This window comes from Bos indicus x Bos taurus, chromosome 9, assembly GCF_003369695.1.
Source record: "Bos indicus x Bos taurus breed Angus x Brahman F1 hybrid chromosome 9, Bos_hybrid_MaternalHap_v2.0, whole genome shotgun sequence".
In the NCBI taxonomy this organism is placed as follows: domain Eukaryota; kingdom Metazoa; phylum Chordata; class Mammalia; order Artiodactyla; family Bovidae; genus Bos; species Bos indicus x Bos taurus.
In genome coordinates this window covers 39,077,199-39,092,964 of record NC_040084.1, presented here as the reverse complement: position 1 = coordinate 39,092,964, position 15,766 = coordinate 39,077,199, and the positions used below count along the sequence as shown (strand labels likewise).

At 38.5% G+C, this 15,766-nt stretch overlaps 1 protein-coding gene across 6 annotated transcripts in view; it reads right to left on the bottom strand.

The window, feature by feature from the left end:
• The window catches only part of REV3L (REV3 like, DNA directed polymerase zeta catalytic subunit), a 178,132-nt gene that overhangs the window by 117,173 nt on the left and 45,193 nt on the right, over positions 1-15,766 (bottom strand). Inside the window, exon 1 of one of the 6 annotated variants that reach the window (XM_027551199.1) lies at positions 15,197-15,572. The exons of the other annotated variants lie outside the window; for them this stretch is intronic. The gene's annotated coding sequence lies outside the window, so the exon portion shown is untranslated. Of the gene's footprint in view, positions 1-15,196; positions 15,573-15,766 lie in introns of those variants that run through there. 6 annotated transcript variants of the gene reach the window in all.

Genomic DNA, 15,766 nt, shown 5'->3' with positions numbered 1-15,766 from the left:
TGTATAAAAGTGGTTCCTGTCCTCAGAACATTGTCCCTCGTTCCCCTTGGGCATGTGCCATTTGTCTGATACAAACACAGAGGAAAACAGCAGTGACAGAAGAACACACCCATTTTCTCATTCTGTCACTATCATTGCACTGCCCTGCCAACACCCTCCTAAGGCTTCTCCCCCACCTCTCATCCCACTCTTGTTTCCTGGCTTTTTCTTTCTTCAGAAAAGTTTTTGTTTGATCACTATTTCCTATTTATAATTTAGAGTGATTTACATAAAACAAATACATAAAAAAGAGTTTCATGTTCTGTTGATATTTTGTATTTATACTTTTTCTAGTGAATAATATCAGCTTGTCTTATTTTTAAGGGACAGCTGTAACAGAATTAACAAATAAATCTGGAATAGTTATAAAGTGTAACAAAACTGCAACGGTCACATAATGGAATAAGATCTATGCCCTCCTCAGTACAGTATTCAGATTTGAGCTACTAACTTTGACATTTTCGAAGAATTATAAATTCTGTTGCTGTTAGACCAATCTCAATTTCTAATTTTATGTTACGTTAATTTCAAAGAAATAAAAAAAACTCTTTCATTTAAAAGCAAATTCTTTATTCTGTTTCATTCTAAATACAACACAATCAAAGTGAAAGTGAAGTCACTCAGTCATGTCTGACTCTTTGTGACCCCACGGTCTATAGCCTACCAGGCTTCTCCGTCCATGGAATTTTCCAAGCAAGAATACTGGAGTGGGCTGCCATTTCCTTCTCCAGGGGATCTTCCTGACCCAGGGATCAAACCCGGATCTCCTAGCATTGCAGACAAGTCTTAACTGTCTGAGTCACCATGCAGCATGATATTATTTTCTAAATATTGCAGCTTTTAATTCTTTAAATAGAAAAAAACTCATTGAAATAATGAATGAGTCTTAAAAAATATATTTATCAATTTACTGATGATCTATTTTAATGTTTTTTGAACATCTCATGAAAAAAGGTTATAACCATTATAACTTCTGGATATAAACCACAGTTTGGTTAAAAGTAACTGACATGCTAAACCACCGAGTGCTCCAGGGAGGTGAGGAGACAGAACTGCATTCCCTTTTTAAGTTGACAAATAAAATCTAAGACCAGTGATTACAGAATTACTAGCATATTTTACAAGTAATCCTGTTAAGCTTTAATTTTAATCAATATCTTAATAATGGAAATTTAGATACATTTTATAAGAAATAATTATAAAATTTCATTTCTAAGTTTCCTCATAGGCAGGATGTTTACAAAGTTCATTTAAACATTTAAAATATCCTCTTTTCATATCTCCTGTGGAGTAGGGGCCAGAGAAATGATCTTTCTATTTATAGGTTTTGGAACTATAAAAATCCATGGTGTATGATTTAGGTAAAAAACAGAAATGATCTATTCAGTAGGCAATGGACATCAAGTGCTTTAAATGCATTTGTTTCTAAAACTTAGAACAACCTTGCAAGTGCCACAAAGGTTAACTTTAGTAAAATAACATACCTATTAGGTAACTGAATCAAGATTTAAAATCAGATCAACAAAATTTAAAACCAATGCTCTTTCCATTTAACCATTCTGGTTCAATATTTTTTTTTTTTAATTAATAACTGGCTTCCTTAATTCTTAATTCCTCAGTTTTTATTTTGTTCTATTAACACCTGTTTCTTTATCTGACTCTCCCATCTGACTGCAAACTCTCTGGGACCTGATGCTGTGTTTCAATGATCATAAAACCCCCAGGATCCAACACAAAACATATGTGTTTAATAGACATTTATTAAATGAATGCAAGAGCTTCCAGCAAAACAGAATAGTTGCTTAAGGAGAAGGAATGGTGTGAAAGCCTAGAACATCTGAAAAAACATATCTGTGAAAACAGAGGGACTCAGATACAACTAAGGCACCACCACCCTGAAGGATCCTAAGTCCCACTCAAAGCTGTAGTCACTACATCAAAACAGATGCACCTCCGTCTAGCTCTACAGCAGCGAGAGATGGCTCAGTGCTTTACTTACCACCCCTTCTCAAGAAGAATCTCCTGAAGAGCAACCACAGCATAAGGAATTCTTGGCAGAGCTGTAACAGCTCTAATACAGAATAAGTGTCACAGAAACAAGAGAAAATAAGACTCAAAAGTTAAAACAAAGAGAAATGTGTAAAAATGAATGAGTCAATGTCTTTTTGGCAACAGTATGTCTTTTATTACTGCAAAATTTGTAGCTCTGCTGTAGCACTGCTTGATATTGACAAGATACAGACTTTTAATTTATTTCCTTCCATTAGCTCTATCCCACACAAATGTGTGGGACCATATAGAGGAACAGCCCCTCAGATAAACTCGTCTGCCCTCACTCCCCTAAGGGTTAGACTCAGCTGTGAGGGAACACCCTAAAACCAGTGGTGTGAGCATTAGTGGCTTCTCCCTCATAGAAGCAGCCCAAGTAGCTGGTACTACAGACTCAGGTTTTTTCAACATCTCTTTAGTGGCCTAGTTAAGAGGAAGATTCTACTTCAGCCTCGAGGCATTTCTACTATACTCCAAAGACTTCCACACAAGATTCTCTTAACAATGTCTTTCTCAAATTAACAAAAGCTATGCTGCTTCAAAACCTTACTAAATGATTTGGGATTCTGGATATTAGCTATTTCCAGGTAACCTGGATCCAAAGAAAGAAAATATCCCTACTTTCTGAATGTTCCCTATTATTGTTATGTGAAACTGAATTAAAGCAACAAATTCAGTAGGAACAAGGACTTGTCATTGGGAGAATAAGCCTATGTAAACAGGTTTCAAAAAATTTTCCACTGAACCTGTCACGGCATAACTTCTCACTTTTAAAGATACTATAGCAAAACTTTGTGGAATTGGCTGTTTTCCAATTATGTGAGAAGGGATTTTATAACTCAGGTAGGTGCTTCTGTAACAGCCAGTGTTTGGTGCTCTAAATCTAATCTCTCACAGAACTTAAAACTTCACTAAACATTAAGCCCTCTGTATTCCAATATTTCTTTTATTGTTCTCTCACATTTTCTTCTATATTTTAAGAGCCTAGATTTGGGATCTGAATTAACTGTGCTTCTAAAATCGTGTTAGTCTATCTGTAACAAAATGACTTCTGGGTTTGTAGATCCATTTTCAATAATAGAAAGACTAATGTGTCATTCCTCTTATTTGGGGGTCTGAAAATTTTTTTTTCTGTTAAGTGGGATACAGTACATATTTTAGGTTTTATGGGCTACACTGTCTCTGCTGTAACTATGGAACTCCTGTTATCGTAGCCTGAAAGCAGTCACAGACAGTACTTAAATAAATGGCCATGGCTGTGTTGCAATAAAATTTCATTTACAATAGCGGACAAGCAGGATTTTGTCCATGGATAGTAATCCTTGCTCTGATTAGACTTCCCTGTCAACCAGAACAGGAAAATTTAACCGCCTCTTTTTTCCTTTTTTTCAAAACAAGCTGACTGGTAATCACAATCAAAACCATGCTGGCTTAAGAGTATCTTAGGAGACTGATTAAGAAAAGCTCATTTTGAAATTTGCAAACCCCATCTCCCAAATCTCAATCTATACAAAATTTTAAACGAAACTCTATAGAGCTATGAAACAAACAAACAAACAAACAAAAAACTTGTTTATGTGAACAGAAAAATTTGTATTTATGAAATTTCTCTTATTTTCTTTTTCATGAAACATCTCTTAAGTTTTATATTACGATCATTCAATGTTTCCCTCCAGTCTTTCTTTGCCTCCATCACTCCATCTTTCTTTTCCTAGCCCCACAAAAACCACAAAATGAACCAAACAAAACTCCTAATAGTCACAGTTTAAAAGCAAGTGTTATATCACTTATTCTCATGAAAAAAAGCAGTCTTAAGGATATACTCTTAGCCTTAGAAATATTTTCCAGGATTTATGCTAAGGAAAAAAGTTAAGAATAAGATTTAGATATTAAGATGTTAAGACAGTATAATAATTGTAAAAAATGAAGATAATAAACATCTTCAAATAGGAGATTAATTATGGTTTATATGTATCACAGAACATATCTATGGCTCTCATACCAAATCCTGCTTGCCACCTGTTTTTGTAAGTAAAATTTTATTGGAATACACCACACCCATTTGGAATGGTCTATTCCAAATATAGGAGGAGCTGAATAATTATGACAAAGACCTTCTAGCCCTTAAAGCTTCAAATATATACTATGTGGTATAAAGTTTGCTAGCTTCAGTAATAGATGGTATTGATGTATTTCCTAGCAAAGAGAGATGCTTATGATATGTCTATTTCTGGTGATATTCAGATTTATTTCAATTGTGAAACTATATATATTAAATCAGATAATGGATGATTTCATTTTTTTTCTTGTTGCTTATAAATAGTTTCTAAATATTATACAATTTGTGTAAAAGACAGGCAGGAAGGAAGAAGTCACCTACTTCTCAATGACCCAGAAATTAAAAACAAAATAATATAAAAATAAGTATAATCACGAACTTTATTATGGGCATATATATATATAACTTCCTATTGAATAGTTTCTCTTCACTTTCTCCTTTAATTTCTAAATAATGCTTTGGGGTTTCATATATATATTCATGGCAATGTATTTTTAAACTAACGCATAAAGGACTTCATTTAGAATCACTGGCTTTAAGTTAGTAATGCTGCATTACTAGCAGAGCTATATCCTTCAAACACCAGATGTTTCAAAGGGCTGTTTTACTTATAACATTTGCTGAATATATCTTTGTATTCTCAGTGCTCAATATGGTTGGTTCCATCATTCGTGTATGTAGGCATAAATTTGCTATTCATCAAATAATTTGTGGAAGCCAATTGTTAAGTGCTAGGCCACAGGCTGCTCATAACCACAGTCTCTGATCTCATGGACCTGGCATTCTACTTGGAGATAAAGATGAGTAAACAGGCAATTATAGTATGGTAATTCTATATCTAGAGGTATGTAATACAGTTTGTAAGAATACAGGAAGGTTTCCCTGACGAAGCAACAAAAAGCAAAGGAGAAAGAATAGTGTGGTATGTAACTGAAAGTGAATAGGAGCATGACATCGTCCAGAATCAGGAAAAAGGACGGAGCAAGAAATGCAACGAAGAGAAGGGCAAAGTGTGTGTGTGTGTGTGTGTGTACACGTACATGCGCGCGTGTGTAGACTCTGTGACTTCTGTGGATTTGCATTTTATAATTTCCTTGTGGACACACTGTGAAGAAGGTCGGGACAGAATGGGACTATAACGGGAAGATCTGTTTAGGAGTCTACGGGAGTACTTCAGGCAAGAGATGTCAGTAGAGATGAAGAAAATTGAGTTCAAGAAGATTTAGGGCACAGAACTGAAAAGTAACTGACTCTAATATATGGAGGAACGGTAAAAGAGAAAGAATAAAAAACGACCCACATTTTTGGTTTAGGCAACTAGAAACTGAGAAAGAAATAAAAATTGATTTATATTTTGAACTTAAGAAATTTTATGTGTCTATAGAAATTCCAAAGATTTACATTAAGCACAATTAGATACAGATGTGGAATTTAAGACAAAGATCTGGGCTACAGAAGACGACAGACTTGAGAGTCTGAGCAACAATCAGGTAAGAGTGCTCAGGGGCAATAAGACAGACAATAGAAGGGGTGTAGGCCAGAAACTTGAGGAATACTAACATTTAAGGGAGAAATAGAGGATTTTGATTTATGTGGGATGTGAGAGAATCAGTCCCTGAAAAGAAAAGAGCAGTAACAGTCAGTGAATAATTGAGAATGTAAGTATGTTAGCAGGCTTCCAGGTGGCTCAGTGGTAAAGAATCATCCTGCCATGCAGGAGATGCAGGTTCAATCCCTGAGTCAGGAAGATCCCGTGGAGAAGTAAATGGCAACCCACTTCAGTATTCTTGCCTGGGAAATCCCATGGACAGAGCAGCCTGGTGGGCTACAGTCCATGGTGTCACAAAAGAGTCGGACACAACTTAGTGATTAAACAACAATAAAGTATGTTAGCCATGGAACCAGAGTTCCAAGGGTCCAGTAGAAACATATAAGAGAAAAACTAGCAAAGAGAAGCTGCATAAGAGACTGGAAACAGAATGCTAATAAAAATACATAGCAACGGGAAGAAGTACATTCAGAACGGCAGAGGAAGTAATTATTCAAGAAGATATATGCACCCCAATATTCACAGCAGCATTTTTTATAATTTCCAAGATATGGAAGTAACCTAAGTGTTCATCAGCAGATGCACGGATAAAGAAGCTGTGTACATATGTATATACACACACACACACCCCAGAATACTACTTCGCCACAAAAAAAGAATGAAATTTTGCCATATGTAACAACATGGATGGATTTGGACGGTATTATGCTAAGTGATACTTATGCTGTGCAGCGCTGGAGTGGTGAGCCGCTGAGAGGAGATACCCCACGTGAAAGGTCAGGAGCACTGGCCGTGAGGAGATACCCCACGTCCAAGGTAAGGAGCAGCAGCTGCACTTTCCTGGAGCAGCTGTGAAGAGATATCCCACCTCCAAGGTAAGAGAAACCCCAGTAAGACAGTAGGCACTGAGAGAGGGCATCAGAGGGCAGACAGACTGAAACCACAATCACAGACAACAGGCCAATCTGATCACATGGATCACGGCCTTGTCTAACTCAGTGAAACTAGGCCATGCCGTGTGGGGCCACCCAAGATGGACGGGTCATGGTGGAGAGACCTGACAGAATGTGGTCCCCTAGAGAAGGGAATGGCAAACCACTTCAGTATTCTTGCCTTGAGAACCCCAAGAACAGTATGAAAAGGCAAAATTATAGGATACTGAAAGAGGAACTCCCCAGGTCAGTAAGGGCCCAATATGCTACTGGAGATCAGTAGAGAAATAACTCCAGAAAGAATGAAGGGATGGAGCCAAAGCAAAAACAACACCCAGTTGTGGATGTGACTGATAACAGAAGTAACATCCAATGCTGTAAAGAGCAATACCGCATAGGAACCTGGAATGTTAGGTCCATGAAACAAGGCAAATTGGAAATGGTCAAACAGATGGCGGCAAGAGTGAACATCAACATTCTAGGAATCAGTGAACTAAAATGGACAGGAACGGGTGAATTTAACTCAGATGACCATTATATCTACTACTGTGGGCAGGAATCCCTTAGAAGAAATGGAGTAGCCATCATGGTCAACAAGAGTCCAAAATGCAGTACTTGGATGCAGTCTCAAAAGCGAGAGAATTATCTCTGTTCATTTCCAAGGCAAACCATTCAATATCAAGGTAATCCAAGTCTATTCTCTGACCAGTAACGCTGAAGAAGCTGAAGTTGGACAGTTCTAAGAAGATCTACAAGACCTTGTAGAACTAACACCCAAAAAAATGTTTTTCATTATAGGGGAAGTCCTTTACATTATATGGGACTGGAATGCAAAAGTAGGAAGTCAAGAAACACCTGGAGTAACAGGCAAATTTGGCCTTGGAGTACAAAATGAACCAGGGCAAAGGCTAATAGAGTTTTGCCAAGAGAACACAGTGGTCATAGCAAACACCCTCTTCCAACTACACAAGAGAAGACTCTACACATGGACATCACCAGATGGCCAACACCAAAATCATATTGAGTATATTCTTTGCAGCCAAAGAAGCTCTATAAGGTCAGCACAAACAAGACCGGGAGCTGATTGTGGCTCAGATCATGAACTCATTATTGCCAAATTCAGACTCAAATTGAAGAAAGTGGGCAAAACCACTAGACCATTCATGTATGACCTAAATCAAATCCCTTATGATTATACAGTGGAAGTGAGAAATAGATTTAAGGGACTAGATCTGATACACAGAGTGCCCGATGAACTATGGACGGAGGTTTGTGACACTGTACAGGAGACAGGGATCAAGACCATCCACGTGGAAAAGAAATGCAAAAAAGCAAAATGGCTGTCTGGGGAGGCCTTACAAATAGATGTGAAAAGAGAAGCAAAAAGCAAAGGAGAAAAGGAAAGATATAAGCATCTGAATGCAGAGTTCCAAAGAATAGCAAGAAGAGATAAGAAAGCGATCAATGCAAAGAAATAGAGAAAAACAACAGAATGGGAAAGACTAGAGATCTCTTCAAGAAAATTAGAGATACCAAGGGAACATTTCATGCAAAGATGGGCTCGATAAAGGACAGAAATGTTATGGACCTAACAGAAGCAGAAGATATTAAGAAGAAGGGGCAAGAATACACAGAAGAACTGTACAAAAAAGAGCTTCATGACCCAGATAATCACCTTGGTGTGACCACTCACCTAGAGCCAGACATCCTGGAATGTGAAGTCAAGTGGGCCTTAGGAAGCATCACTATGAACAAAGCTAGTGGAGGTGATGGAATTCTGATTGAGCTATTTCATATTCTAAAAGATGATGCTGTGAAAATGCTGCACTCAATATGTCAGCAAATTTGGAAAACTCAGCAGTGGCCACAGGACTGAAAAAGGTCAGTTTTCATTCCAATCCCAAAGAAAGGCATGCCAAAGAATGCTCAAACTACTGCACAATTGCACTCATCTCACATGCTAGTAAAGTAATGCTCAAAATTCTCCAAGCCAGGCCTCAACAGTACGTGAACTGTGAACTTCCAGATATTCAAGCTGGTTTTAGAAAAGGCAGAGGAACCAGAGATCAAATTGCCAACATCCACTGGACCATCAAAAAAGCAAGAGTTCCAGAAAAACATCTATTTCTGCTTTATTGACTAGGCCAAAGCCTTTGACTGTGTGGATCACAATAAACTGTGGAAAATTCTTCAAGAGATGGGAATACCAGACCACCTGACCTGCCTCTTGAGAAATCTGTATGCAGATCAAGAAGCAACAGTTAGAACTGGACCTGGAATAACAGACTGGTTCCAAATAGGAAAAGGAGTATGTCAAGGCTGTATATTGTCACCCTGCTTATTTAACTTCTATGCAGAGTACATCATGAGAAATGCTGAGCTGGAAGATGACAAGCTGGAATCAAGACTGCTGGGAGAAATATCAATAACTTCAGATATGCAGATGACACTACCCTTATGGCAGAAAGTGAAGAAGAACTAAAGAGCCTCTTGATGAAAGTCAAAGAGGAGAGTGAGAAAGTTGGCTTAAAGCTCAACATTCAGAAAACTAAGATCATGGCATCCGGTCCCATCACTTCATGGGAAATAGATGGGGAAACAGTGACTGACTTTATGTTTTTGGGCTCCAAAATCACTGCGGATGGTGACTGCAGGCATGAAATTAAAAGACGCTTACTCCTTGGAAGGAAAGTTATGACCAACCTGGACAGTATACTAAAAAGCAGAGACATTACTTTGCCAACAAAGGTCCGTCTAGTCAAGGCTATGGTTCTTCCAGTGGTCATGTATGAATGTGAGAGTTGGACTATAAAGAAAGCTGAGCGCCGAAGAATTGATGCTTTTGAACTGTGGTGTTGGAGAAGACTCTTGAGAGTCCCTTGGACTGCAAGGAGATCCAACCAATCCATCCTAAAGGAAATTAGTCCTGGTGTTCATTGGAAAGATTGATCTTGAAGCTGAAACTCCAATACTTTGGCCACCTGATGCGAAGAGCTGACTCATCTGAAAAGACCCTGATGCTGGGCAAGATTGAGGGCAGGAGGAAAAGGGGACGGCAGAGGATGAGATGGCTGGATGGCATCACCAACTCAATGGACAGAAGTTTGGGTAGACTTTGGGAGTTGGTGATAGACAGGGAGGCCTGGCGTGCTGCAGTCCATTGGGTCTCATAGAGTCAGACATGACTGAGAGACTAAACTGAAACTGATGCTAAGTGAAATAAGTCAGAGAAACACATATATTGCATGATACATCACTTAAATGTGTAATCTAAAAAAATACAAAACTAGTGAATACAACAAAAAAGACTCACATTCATAGAGAACTAGTGGTTACCAGAAGGGAGATGGAAAGGAGGAAGGGCAATTTACAGGTAGAGGATTTAGAGGTACAAACTATTATGTATAAAATATGCTACAAGGATGTAATTTACAACACAGGGAATATAGCCAATATTTTATAACTATAAATGAAGTATCAGTTCAGTTCAGTTCAGTGGCTGTCGTGTCCGACTCTTTGCGACCCCATGAACTGCAGCACGCCAGGCCTCCCTGTCCATCACCAACTCCCGGAGTTCACTCAAACTCATGTCCATCGAGTTGGTGATGCCATCCAGCCATCTCATCCTCTGTCGTCCCCTTCTCCTCCTGCCCCCAATCCCTCCCAGAATCAGAGGCTTTTCCAATGAGTCAACTCTTCACACGAGGTGGCCAAAGTATTGGAGTTTCAGATTTAGCATCAGTCCTTCCAATGAACACCCAGGACTGATCTCCTTTAGAATAGACTGGTTGGATACCTTTAAAAATAATAAACCACTATATTGTACACCTGTAACATTTGATAGTGTACATCAACTATACTTCAAGAAAAATTTTTTTTAAAGAATACAGATAAACACTGTCAAAACTTTTTTCTAGCACTCAGGAAATTAACTGAAGGATTGTGATAATCCAAGCTATGCTTACTCAAGAAACCTGTTATCTTAGCAAGAACAGCAAGCTTTGTAGGCTGTTAACTTGCCCTAATGCAATCTCTCATCTCCAGCTCCAGATAAGCCTTGAAAACCAAAATCTTGCTACTATGGTAGCTGTGAAACCCAAAAACCAAGCAGATACTGGAGAGCCAGAATACACTTGGATTCCTCCCCTCCCCAAGCACTAGAAAACTCTTTTAACTATTTCACCTGCATGGCAGCTTGCTAGAAAAACTGCATTCTTCAGGCTTTATTTGACAACTCAGAGCTCTCTCAATGTGTATAGTCCTATCTGCAGCGTATTTGTTGAAAATAGTCAATAGCAACTGTTTAACATTGCAGTTTCTGAAACAGATTTTACTAGTTGCAGCTAATAAAGAGGGTGACCAAAATACTTATAAGGAAAAACTGAGGAGTGAAATATCCGTAAGGGGCTTTGAAAAACTCTGCAACCTCCCTGGGAATTTAGAAGGCTACGCACACATGTGGAGCTGTGTGAACTGCACAGAAGACCTAACAAGGCCCTAATAATTCACTTCTGGGTGACCTTGAAGCTTTGCCTACACACACAAAGCTACCCCCTCCACACACACACACACAAAGCCCCTCAGCAAAAGCTGAACAGAGACCTACTGGCTCAAAGCATTTAAAGAAATCTCTGGCCAATCAATAACTGACCACCAAGCTAGCTGAGCAGACTTCAAAAGAACAGAGACTGAACAGAATCAACCCAGGAAAGTCACTAAAGTAACAAATAACAACACCAACAACAGAGCAAAACAAATCCCAGAGGGTAGGAAGGGCTATGGTTTTCTTAACTGTCACATTATTGAAAATATCTAGTTTCCAACAAAAAATTGTAAGACATACAAAGGAACAGGGAAGCATGACCCATACACAGGAAAAAAGTCAACAGAAACTGTCTCTGAAGAAGTCGAGATGTTGGTCTTATGGACAAAGACCTTAAATCAGCTATTAAAAATATTTCAAAGAACTAAAGGAAGTTATGTATAAAGAATTATAGGAAAGTTTGGGTCATATTTTATATTTTCTATATAAATTTATATATTTAATACATTTATATATAATAATTTTATATTTACATAAAAATATAATACATTTTATATTCTCTACTTAAGAGTATAAAAATGAAGAGACAAATTATAAAAACAATCAAATAAAAAGCTGGCATTTCCATATGAAAATGATATTCCCATCCAATGCAATTAAAAAATACAAAAAGTGTAATACACATTTGAGTTGAAAAGAGCAATAAAAGAAATGAAAAATTTACTAGAGAAGATAAAAAGTACATTTGAACTGGCAAAAGAATCACTGAACTTGCAGACAGTTGAGATTCTCCACACTTAGGAAAAAACTTGGGCTTCCCAGGTGGCACTCGTGGTACTGAACCTGCCTGCCAAGGCAGGAGACACAAAAAACATGGATTCGATCCCAGGGCCAGGAAGATCCCCTGGAGGAGGGCATGATAACCCACTCCAGTATTTTTGCCTGGAGAATCCCTTGGACAGAGGAGCCTGGTGGGCTACAGTCCATAGGGTTGCAAAGAGCTGAACACAACTTAAGCCACTAAGCGCATGCGTGCACGCACGCGCACACACACACACGCACGCACGCACACACACACACAGAAAAATGACAGAGAGCCTCAGAGATCTGTGGGACTACATCAGGTATGCCAACATATACATAATGTGAGTTTCCAAAGGAGAGGAGAGACAAAAAGGAGTGGAAAGAATATCTGAAAAAAATAATGACAAAAACTTCTCCAATTTGATGGAAAACATCAGTATGTGTATCTAAGAAGTTCAATAAACTTTAAGTTTAGGACAAAGCTGAAGAGATTCACACCTAGATGTTTCATAGCCAAACTGTTGAAAGACAGAAATCATGAAAGCAGCAAAAGGAAAACATTTCTTAGGTACAAAGTTTCCTGAACAAGTTTAATAGCTGACCTCTCATTAGAAACTGTGCAGGCCAGTGGGTAGGATGATATGGTCACAGTGATGAAAGAGAAAGACTGTCATCTAGCAGAAGTACCCTTCAAAAAATGAAGGAGAGCTAGGTGAGGTGGGAAAAAAGAAACTTAAGATATTCCTAGATAAAGGAAAACTGAAAGAATTCATCACTAGCAGACCTGCCCTGTAAGAAACACTAAAGAGTTATTTCATTTCAGGCTGAAACGAAAAAACAACAGACAGTAACTCAAATTCACACTAAGCAATAAAGGTAGCTATGTAAGTGAACACAAAAGATAATAAAAAATGTATATTTGTAACTCTTTTCTTCTGTCTCATTTAAAGGACAGGTGCATAAAATTATTATACGATTGTATTGATGGGGGCTTCCCTGGTGGTCCAGTGGTTAAGAATCCGCTTTACAATATAAGGAACATTGGTTCCATCCCAGGTCCAGGAAGATGCTACATGCCATGGAACAACTAAGCCTGTGCCACAACAACTAAGTCAATGCTCTGAAGCCCACACGCCCTAGAGCCTGTGCTCTGCAACAGAGAAGTCACCACAATGTAAAGCCCGCACACCACAACCAGAAAGTAGCCCCCACTCTCTGCAACTACAGAAAGCCTGCGAGCAGCAGCAACGACCCACCACAGCCCTCCAAAGTAAAATAAATAAATACATCTAAAAAATTATGTTGATGGGCTTGTAATGTATAAAGATATAATTTTTATAAATGGTTTTATACTAGAACTTTTTGCATATTAAAATTGAGATTAATCCAAACTAGACTGTTTTAAATTAAGATGTTAACTGTAATCCCTGTGGCAACCCCAAGCAAAGTAGCTTAAGAGTGTGTGTGTGTGTGTGTGTGTGTGTGTGTGTGTGTGTGTGTGTATGTGTGTGTGTGTGTGGACAGATTCTTTACCGTCTGAGCCACCAGGGAACCCTAACTTACATACACACAAACGCATATATATACATACATACACATAAGAAACAACAGAATTAAAATAGTATACTAGAAAATAACTTTTCAGTATAAAATAAGGTAACTTTTTCAGCATAAAGGAAAAGTAGAGCAACATAAAAGCTTTCTGTTTCATACACAGAGAAAACAAAGAGCAAAACAGAAGATGTATTACGGTAACATAACCGTGTAGGTGGCCAAAGGACGCATTATATCTTGGCCTATAGTTCTCTGCTCAATGGGGAAGATCAATTTTCCCATATTTATATTCACCAGTACAACTTGGGGTACTGTGGACAAGTTACAGCAGCATCACAAGCCAAAGAAACTGGCGATTAGAATCCTCTGCCTCAGCCATGTCACAGACATGCCCAGTACACTTCCTTGAATATACTCTATAAGCAGAAGAATCACTGAGAAAATAGGAAAAAGACAGACATAACAACTATTTTTTTGAAGGCAATGAAGTATGTGATTAGTATCTGGACAGAAAACACTAGTTGCATCTCATTTCGAAGTGTCAGTTCCACTTGCTAATTCAACTATGAATATCATCCTTGGGGCTTCCCAGGTAGTGCTAGTGGTAAAGAGCCCACCTGCCAGTGTAAGACACATAAGAGACACTGGTTCAATCCCTGGGTCAGGAAGATCCCCTGGAGGAGGGTATGGCAACCCACTCCAGTATTCTTGCCTAGAGAATCCCATGGATTGGGATTCTGGTGGGCTACAGTCCATGGGGTTGCAGAGAGTCAGGCAGGGCTGAGTGACAAAGCACAGCACACAGCACATCCTTTACCTACAAATATGAGTTTAAACCTTGTTTCTTCACTTGTGTCCTCACCTATATAAATCTATTATGGCGCTTATGCTATACATATGTTTATACACACTGGAATCACATCATATATGTGTCTTATTTACTAGATAGAAAGGGATTAAGGGAGGATGGGAAGAGACACACATAGAGGAGACTAAGTGAATAATATGAGAACACAAATGATACCAGTGTGATCAGTCAACAAATTTATCCTCTAGCACTATGAGACATACAAATCTGTTGTTCCTTAGTCTCTCAGTTCCTATATGCCTCTAACTGCAGAAGCAGCTCTTATTGAGAGGTTAACTAAGTATGATCTTACTGTTTAAAAGATACAGTTAAGAGTTTTCGTAAAACACGGCCCTGATCGCAGACCAAGAGTTTCAACTAGAGCTCAACTGAGGAGATTGTGATGTTGGAAAACTAAGCTGTTGGACTTATAGAAAGATGTGTGGTGGATTTCATGCAATTTAAGAGCCTGTCAGAGAAATTCTGCCTGTTAGGTTTTAATTTCATACCCTTAGTTTCATACCCTAACACCCTGTAAGATGCAGCATCACTGTCTCTATCTTCACACCTACAGTGTGAGCTCCTTGAACACACACATCATGTCTTTTTATTCTTCCTATTCTTAATGCCTAGCAGAGAGCCTGAAATACACGGGGTGTTTGATACATATTAGATTAGCATGTGTGGTTTAATTTTAAAAATGTTTATTTTGATCTTTGCACCTGATTCCTTATACATAGTTCTTATAACATTTAGTATCTCCTGAGCATCCTGATAGCAGTATCTTTCATTATTCATAATGAACCCCTTTTGACCATACCTGAGTTTATGCTAATGAGAAGACTCTTGGTGGGGTTGCTAGACAGCTTCAAAATGGAGGCTGGTTACCCAGGAATCAACCGTATCATTAGAGTGTTGAAACTTTCAACTTCATCTTACCCATCTCATCTCCAGGTTAAATCACTGATGGCCAATGATTTAATCAGTCACGCTTTTTTAAGAAAACGTCAATAAAAACTCTTGAACAATGAGGCTTTGGGAAGTTTCCTAATTGGTGGTGCATGCCAACTCCATGGAGATAGAGGCACCAGAGTTCAGGAGCCTTCTGAAACGTGCCCTATGTATCTTTTCATCAGGCTACTCATTTGTATCCTTTTGAATAAACCACTTCACTAGCGTGTGAGATGAGTGCAATTGTGCAGTAGTTTGAGCATTCTTTGGCATTGCCTTTCTTTGGGATTGGAATGAAAACTGACCTTTTCCAGTCTTGTGGCCACTGCTGAGTTTTCCAAATTTGCTGGCATATTGAGTGCAGCACTTTCACAGCATCATCTTTCAGGATTTGGAATAGCTCAACTGGAATTCTATCACCTCCACTAGCTTTGTTCGT